This window comes from Calonectris borealis, chromosome 3, assembly GCF_964195595.1.
Source record: "Calonectris borealis chromosome 3, bCalBor7.hap1.2, whole genome shotgun sequence".
NCBI lineage: Eukaryota > Metazoa > Chordata > Aves > Procellariiformes > Procellariidae > Calonectris > Calonectris borealis.
In genome coordinates this window covers 129,215,652-129,223,970 of record NC_134314.1, presented here as the reverse complement: position 1 = coordinate 129,223,970, position 8,319 = coordinate 129,215,652, and the positions used below count along the sequence as shown (strand labels likewise).

The following is an 8,319-nucleotide window of genomic DNA, read 5'->3' as shown; positions in this document are numbered from 1 at the left end:
AACAAGCAAGACCCCTGCCAAATAGCTGAGCTGTGCGCAGTGATAGGCGGCTGCCTGTGACCGACACCTTTTTCTGCTAACACCAGAGCACGCTTCCCTTGTGAAGAGCCATCGGCAGTACAGAACGGACCTGAGCTCTCCTTGCACCGGCTCCTCAGAGAACGGCGTCTCAGTTCGACTGAAGCGTGCAGCAGCCTGTCGTCATCCCAGCCCCTCGCCCTCGAGCAAGCGGCTGCCTGTAGCAGCGGCAGAACCGCGGCTGCGCAGAGGGGAAAGGAATGGCTTGGCCTCAAGCTCTGCGGGCTGCCTGTGGCCCCTGCGGAGCCGACGACCTCGGCAGCCCATACAAAGGGCGAAGCTAGCAGCCTGAGAAGGAGTCACAGGGTGCTGCAGCTCCTGCCACAACCCTCCTTCCCAGCCTGCTGCTGGAGCACAAGGCACTTGAAAGCAGCAGGAAAGAACAAGGAGGGCAAGATGGCAGGAATAACACGGAGAGCCTAAAGCGTTTAGCCAGCAGGGCTTGCAACTCACCTTGTGCCGTGGTTGAATCCCAGCTGGCAACTCAGCACCACACAACCGCTCACTCGCTCCCCCCTCAGTGGGAGGGGGGAGAGAATTGGAAGGGCAAAAGTGAAAAAACTCCACTTGTAAGGAAAAGGGGGGAAAAAAACCCCAAACAACAGAGAGAAAAACCCCAGACAGACAAGCGGTACAAATGAAAACAACGGCTCACCGCCAACCGACGGATGCCCAGCCAGCCGCAGCCCAGCAGCGGCCCCCCCGCCAACCGCCCCCCGAGTTTTATTTCCTGACGTCACAGGGTCTGGAACATCCCCTGGGTCCGCCGGGGTCAGCTCTCCCAGCGGTGCCCCCTCCCAGGCCCTCGCGCACCCCCAGCCCGCTCGCCGGCAGGGCGGGGCGAGGAGCAGCACAGCCCCCGGCGCCGTGCAAGCGCTGCGCAGCGGGAACTCACGCAGCCCCGCGTCACCGACGCCGTTTGCAGCACAAACCCAAAACGCAGGAGGAGGGAGAGCGGGGTGGGAGTGGGGTGCGGGGGAGCGGGAGGGGGGTGCCAGAGTTTGGGCGGGGGGCAACGGGCAGGTTGGCGGGGCAGGCAGCACCCCAGGGGTCCGGGGCAGAGGGGTTACGGGGAGGCAGTGCGGAACACGGGGGGTGGGAGGAGGGAGAGGAGAGAAGTGCGGGCACGAGGTAGGAGGGCAGGGGATACGGGGGGCGCGTCACGGGGAAAACCTCGCACGGGAAAGGCGGGGCGGACACCGGGAGGGGCGGGGGGGGACATGCGTGGGGGTGACCTACGCCAGGGGGTCCACCCGGGACCACCCACAGCAGAAAACTCGCCTGGGATGACCCGCAACAGATAATCCGTTCCCGATGACTGACCCTCGCTGGATAACCACGAGCGATGCCCCTCAAGTGGCTGGTGTTTCACCCCAAATCTTCCCCAAATCGGGGGGTTTTTTGCTTTTCCATAATATCAAAATTGGGGTTTTTTCCTTTTCCAAAACATTCCACCATTTGGAGGTTTTTCAACGCTTTTTCACAACAAAAATTGGTGGTTTTTGCTTTTTCGTTTTGTGCGTGAAAATGGGGTTTTTTTTGCTTTCCGGTTGCCCAAATCCAGGCGGATTTGGCTTTCCCGGGAGCTCCAAGTTGGGTATTTTTCCCCCAAAATTGCGGGCTTTTTTTTCCCCACCCCTTGCAGGCCCCGAATTAGGGGTTTTGTGGTATTTTTAGGCCATGGCGGCAGGTCCCGCTCTGCGTGCGCAGCCCTGCAGGGGAAAGTCCCTGTTGGGGGAACTGGCCCCCAATCAGGATGGGAACAGGCGGAAAAGGAGAACAGGGAAGAGGCAGCTTTTGAAAGCGCTTTTATATCTTCAATAGAGAGGTGTTTCGGGGCGGGGTGTGTGTGTGTGTGTGTGTGTGTGTGTGTGTGTGTGTGTGTCGAATTTTAAAATCCTTTCTGTAAACAGGGTTTCTTTGCATTTTAAAAACCTTATTATCAGAGACATTTACACTTAATGTATTTACACATATCTCTCTCTATATATTTAGTGAATATATTTATGTTTCACTTATACCCCCCTATTTCCCACTTCTTATATATAATACCTGCTCAGACTATGGATCTGTTGACTTACATATTTTGAACACTTAAATGTCTTTATAGACTTCTCTATTTACACTTACATATATTTACACCTATATCTTTATAGACTTAGGTTTTAGACTTAGATGTCTATTTACACTTGTACATAATCTCTTAGATTACATATAATGTCTATGTAGACTCTCTATGTAACACGTAGTAAGTGTAGATAGCGGTATCTATTCAGACCTTTTTCTATTTTAAATTCCTTCATGTATAAAATGTATCATCCTTTTTGCATTTGGAAGTTCGTTATTTTTTAATTTATACAGACGTGAGTTATTTTTGTATCTTAAAACCCTATATACATCTTTCGAATTTTTTTATACTCTAAAATCCTTTATAAAATAGGGCAGATATAGGTCCTTATTTTGAAATCCTTTTGTACGTATAAATTAATATTATTTTTCAATATACGTAACAAGGAGAGATTTTTTTCTATTTCGAGGCCTCACAGATATATTTACAGTTTTTAAAAATTTTTGAACCCCCCCCCATGAATTTTCAGGCAATTTGGGCTGTGACCCCCTTTGGGGGGGGGGGGGACACGGACCCCCATGACCCCCCATTCCCCACTCACCTGCTCCTCCACGGCATCATCACCCCCGTGGTGATGCTGGGGTGCCCCAAATGACATCATCACCCCTCCAGGCCCCCCAACCCCCCCTTTTTATTCACCCCCCCAAAAAGACACAAAACGAGGGAAACGGCCCCAACCGGCAGCTCGTTACTTTAATAATGCCGTTTACGTATGTACGCACGCACCCCCGCCAAAAAGGGGGGCTCTGCTAGAAAGATAAAGGAGGGGCGGCCCCCCCAAACGCTTGCAGCCCCCCCCAGCCCCCGTCCCGCAGGCTGCCAGCCGGCCCCTCACCCTCAGCACGCCCAACGACCGGCAGGCAAACCTGGGCCGGGGGTCTCTCCTGAGCACCACGGGACGCTCACAGCGAGGCATCTGAAAAACAAAAATCCCAACGGATATTTCAGCACGTTAAAAAAACAGCACCGAAGGCAGCAGAGGAATTCGGTCAGGGCAAGGGAGAGGGTAGCAGTCGAGCTAAAGGAGGGTGCCAGGCAAACGGGTCAGCTCGAAATACAACGCCGCCTTTAAAAGCTCGAGCGATTCGAACGCTTAAAATCAGCGTGAAGACTAATTGACACAATTCTGAACACGTTCTTCGCAGAGAAGTAAACGCTCTCGCTGGTGTCGGAAAATGCCTCGTCCCTTCCTTACAGCACCGCTGCAGGGAGATAACCCCGTGAGGCTGCAGGACAAGGGCGCGCCGTAATCAGCATCTACGCTCACGGATCCACCGCCGCAGCTCCAGCCCTTGCGCTGCTGCTGCTGCTGCTGCGCATCTCGCTCGCTTGGCCGATAAAGCTGAAAGTGAAGCGTAAAACTTTGAAGAGTAAAATGAAAAAGAAAGAACAAATCTCAGCAATTCATTTTATGCTAAAAAGGCGTGCGCACGCTTACATACGTACAATGAGAAGACTCGTACTATAAAAATATTTGATTTTCCTTTTGCGTTCATTGAAATTGCGTAGCTGTGAATTCATACCGTTAAATTATCTACCTCCAAGCTACACAGCTATCGTTTGACCAGGGGTTTTGCGTGTGTGACATGACTAGGAGGGACGCCTGGCCAGCTGCGCCGAGACCGATGCTACCGAACTGCCGGGGAAACGCGCCGTCGAAAGCGAGACAGAAATAAAGTGCTTCAGAGCACTCTGCCAAAAGATCAGGAAAAAAGCCCCTAACGTTCAGTTGCCTCTCTTTTTAAACGTTTAGAGCAACTACCCAACTGCTTAAGCACACCTAATAAATTATACACTACAGCTATTTGGCAGCTGCAGTTTAAACAACGCAAGTCAGTTTGGAAATTAGACAATTTTAACTTTCTTTTTAAAATTTCATTTATGATAGAAAAATCAGTGAGATAAGAGATCTCCCATACGGTTTTACTTTTTTGGGGGGGGGGGGGGGGGGGGGGGGGCAGGCGGTGGGGAATATCAAATCCCCGGTGCTGCAATACATCAGGCTACCAAAAAGGACTGGCAGGTTTGCTAACGCTGTTGGCTGTACCCAAGCGTGCGGAGGAACGCGTCTTTACGATCTCTCGACCGTTACACCCGAGAACCAAAGATCAGCCGTACGTCGACTATCGGAAGACGTGCTGCGCTTGGGTCTGTGCAAGGAAATCGACCTACCCCTTTTTTTTTTTTTTCCAGAGAGAGAGCGAAAAGTCTCCTTGCGGATGACTTCTACTGCCGAGCACGTCATCTCTGAAGATCCACTCTGATGGGAAGTTCGTAAAAGGCAACTCCTTGAACGAGAAAGATTTCCATTCTGGAAAATCTCTTTCCAACCGAAGTCAAAATTACGCGCTGCAGGTTAAGGAAAAAGGACGTGATAGAAGCAGTAACTCACCAAAACCACATCAGGACTCTCTGTTGCTAGTTACGAGGCTGCTACCGCTTCTCGGGAAAGCCTGGAAAACACACCGAAGCGACGCCGATTTGTCCCGTGTTGTCCACGCCTCTTCTTTGACCTTGGTTGCTTTTAGCACAGATGCCAGTATCTCAGTAAGGTTTTCCAGTGCTCCTGCAAGGTATTTTAAACACTGACTGAAAAAGCATTAAGCTTTTATCATGAAAACAAAGCCTGTTTCTCCCGAACATCCCAACTCTTACAAACGGTTCCTTTCCTCTTCTAGTCCAACATTATTTTCACAGCACCCTTTAATAGCAAGCACACAGAAACAGAAGACTCTGCTTTCAGGAAGAGAAAACAGACGAAGGAAAGCAAGCCTTGAATAGGCGTACCACGCTCCAGAACAGACCTTTATTTTTAGTATTTGTGTTAAAATATTTCATGTTAAAAAATCAGAGAGAAGGAGAGCTGCCACATTCTTCGTGTTGACTGTAAAGTCCGTGCTACAAGCACCTTAGGAAAAATGCAGACACACATCACAGGCATACCTTGTACTTGCAGACCACTATGGATCCTTTCCATCCGTCTCGTACTTTCACGGCAGTTGACATTCTGCTGAGAGGAAAGGCAAAAAAAAAAAAAAGTTTAGCACAAAGCTTCCTTTTCTGTGAAGACTACAACTGAGTGGAGGAGAAAGTATTTTGCATCATCTTTGGTGCAGTTGTTGAGACAGGCCACTAGAGCTTATGCATGTTTTAGACAACCGTGCCTTTTCTTTTGGCTCATCGGCAGCTTTAGTTTCGCTAGAACTCACTTGCCTAGAGACGCGCAGGTGACAGGCACAGACACCTACGTACGTTTTCTCAAGCCTAAGTAGAGCCGCGATTTCCTCACCCGATACGTCCCAAGTTGAGTATTTTTGTTAAAGAGTACGGCAACCCGTCTGTCCTCGCGAACTCGCTGCAAAAGAGGAATCCTTTTTTCCAGGCCGTTTCTCCAAACGGTCGAGATCTTTGAAAACTGCAGTTGTGCCACCAAACCTGCTCAGGGTCCCTCCCAACCTTCGACCATCGTTAGATTTAACAGGCACACGCTCTATTCCGTCTTCCAACAGCAAAAATACATAACGCCCCCAGACCCCGAGCGCAACCCTACGGACGTCCACACGCACCTCGCTGTTTTGATGAGGAGCCACTGAGCACCCCTGCGAGCACAGCGGGATCATGCGCAAGACCAGCGTCCTGGTTTCGGCTGGGATAGAGTTAATTCTCTTCCTGGTAACTGGTATAGCGCTGTGTTTTAGATTTAGGACGAGAAAAACGTGGGTAACACGCTGATGTTTTAGTTGTGGCTAAGTAGCGCTTACGCTAGTCGGGGACTTTTCAGCTTCTCATGCCCTGCCAGCGAGAAGCTGGGAGGGACCTTAGCCAGGACAGATGACCCAAACCGGCCAAAGGGACAGTCCGTACCATATGACGTCACGCTCAGTACATAAGCTGGGGGAGTTGGCCGGGCGGCGGCGACTGCCGCTCGGGGACCGGCTGGGCATCAGTCGGCGGGCGGTGAGCAATCGCATTGTGCGTCGCTTATTTTGTATATTCTTTTATCGTTACGATTGTTTCCCCTTCCTGTTCTGTCCCATTAAACTGTCTTTACCTCACCCCACGAACTTCACTTTTTTTTCCGATTCTCTCCCCCACCCCACTTTGGGGGCAGGGGGAGCGAGCGAGCAGCTGCGTGGTGTTTAGCTGCCTGCCGGGTTAAACCACAACAACCAGCTTCACCTACGCCGATTTCAGCGAATGCAGCTTCTGAAGCTTTAAACTGAAAACCGTATCTTGACACTTTGCCGCGGCAGAAACGATCCGTAACTAGAACTCTACAAAAACGCAGTAACGCACGTTGCAAACCCACAGCAGCGACAGCTTCAGAAATATTTCTACCGGGAACAAGGGAAAAAAAAAAAAACAGTTTCATCTCACGCACAGGAAAGCAGCAGGCAGAGAAAAGGGTCGGCATTCGTAGCCCTTGCAGGACGCAGGCATTCTCCTTCCATTCCTAAACCCGCCTCTTAGGTCGAAACATCACAACACTACTACGGCAATATCGAGAGCAGGGAACAGCAGCCCTGCCGCTGGATGTGCTACTGACTGATGCTATTTACGTAGCAGGACACCTAGACAGAGGGGCACGTTTTTCCACACACAACCCTGAACTTCCTGAAAATTTAAGTTTACCAAAACGAGCCATTTGGAACACATTGCCAAACAATGTTTGGCAATAAAACTTTGATGTGTTTGACACACACAAATTTGGGGTAACTCGCTACTTGCTTCCTGCTGTTGTTGTTCTTCCTTCAGAAATTCTACTTGTAGCCAAGTTATTCGCTACCGGTTCAAGCATTTACCTTCCAGGTATTACCAGCACATTTACACAGGCGAGGAACTAAATCGCTCTTCTAAAACTACCCGAGTGAAAATTACAGCCACGAAAGAGGAGTGACAGAGAAGAAAAGGAGAGGTCAGGCAGCAAGAGAGCTCTGCAGGCTGCCACCAGTCAACATCGCACTCTTTTTAAAAAAAAAAAAAAACACAAAACACAAACCAAAAAATAACACAAACACAAAAAGCCCACAAAAACCAACAACAAAACAAAACCTTGACGTTGTACCTTTTTTTTCTTTTGGAGCTCGTCCCTGTCTCAGCAGATTGTCTCGTCAGAGCATGAAATGCAGGTGATCCGTATCCCGATGACATCTGCACGCGATGAACACGTGTTCAGAAATAGTCCAGATCTGTAAGACCGGTGTCATTTGTGTGGTTTTAATAATCATAACTCCGTTTTATTGACCGATGCATTTGCGAGGAAACTAAGTAACTTTTAAACGTAGCCTCTCCTTGGGGAGAAAAATGCGTTAGGGAGTGAAAAAAATGATGATTCAGAGCTCCCAACCATGACGGAGCAGCGGGGAAATTAACGAAAGTGAAGGCCAACAGCAGCAACACGAAGCGACATTTGGCTTTAATTCTGATCACGTACTTAAGCGGCTCTCCAAGTCTATGCCTCGAGCCTATGAACGACTAGCCCTTTTTCGGAAGGACCAACTTTTTTCCTTAAAAGTCCTAGACTGAAGACTCCACTGAACAGAACGTGGATTGAGCCACAGGACAACGTGCCATCAACACTCTCGGAAAAAAAAAATCAAGTAAAAATCAAGTTTAAATATCAGTTTCCATCGTGTCTCATTCATTCCGTTTCTAGTGATACCTGGGTGCTCCAAAATTCACTCTCCTGACACCACGTAGTACTACAAATTGAGTTATGCCTATAAAAATAAAAGGCTATTTCCAACCTGCCCATAAAATCAGTATGAACAAACAGAAGAGAAACACTTGAACTTAAAGAAGGACACAGGCAGCTCTTAATTTTTCACAGATGAAAGCTCATTCTTTTCCCTGAAAGGAAAACACTCGTAACTACGAGTTACGTAGGGAGCACCTGCAGCGACCTTGGACGCGCCAATGTTTCTCCCGGCTCCCCCGGCCCCACACGTGCCATCACCTGAGCAGCAAGCGGCGTCAACCACGCAGGATTTTCTTCACGTGACGCAGAAGGTGACGCTGGGAAAAGAGGAGGCACAAAATGAACCTGTTTGTCACACCCAGCCAACGGCGAAAACCCAGGGAAGGATTCTGCCGTGCGGGGCCGGGCTGTGCAC

At 49.6% G+C, this 8,319-nt stretch overlaps 1 long non-coding RNA gene across 1 annotated transcript; it reads right to left on the bottom strand.

Moving 5' to 3' along the window:
* Positions 1-3,750: 3,750 nt before the first annotated feature.
* Positions 3,751-7,732, bottom strand: LOC142081491 (uncharacterized). Its single transcript, XR_012673356.1, has 4 exons — positions 7,272-7,732; positions 5,150-5,213; positions 4,254-4,494; positions 3,751-3,898 (listed from the first exon to the last, which is right to left on the bottom strand). It is a non-coding gene; the product is annotated as an uncharacterized LOC142081491 (long non-coding RNA).
* Between the last annotated feature and the right edge of the window lie 587 nt (positions 7,733-8,319).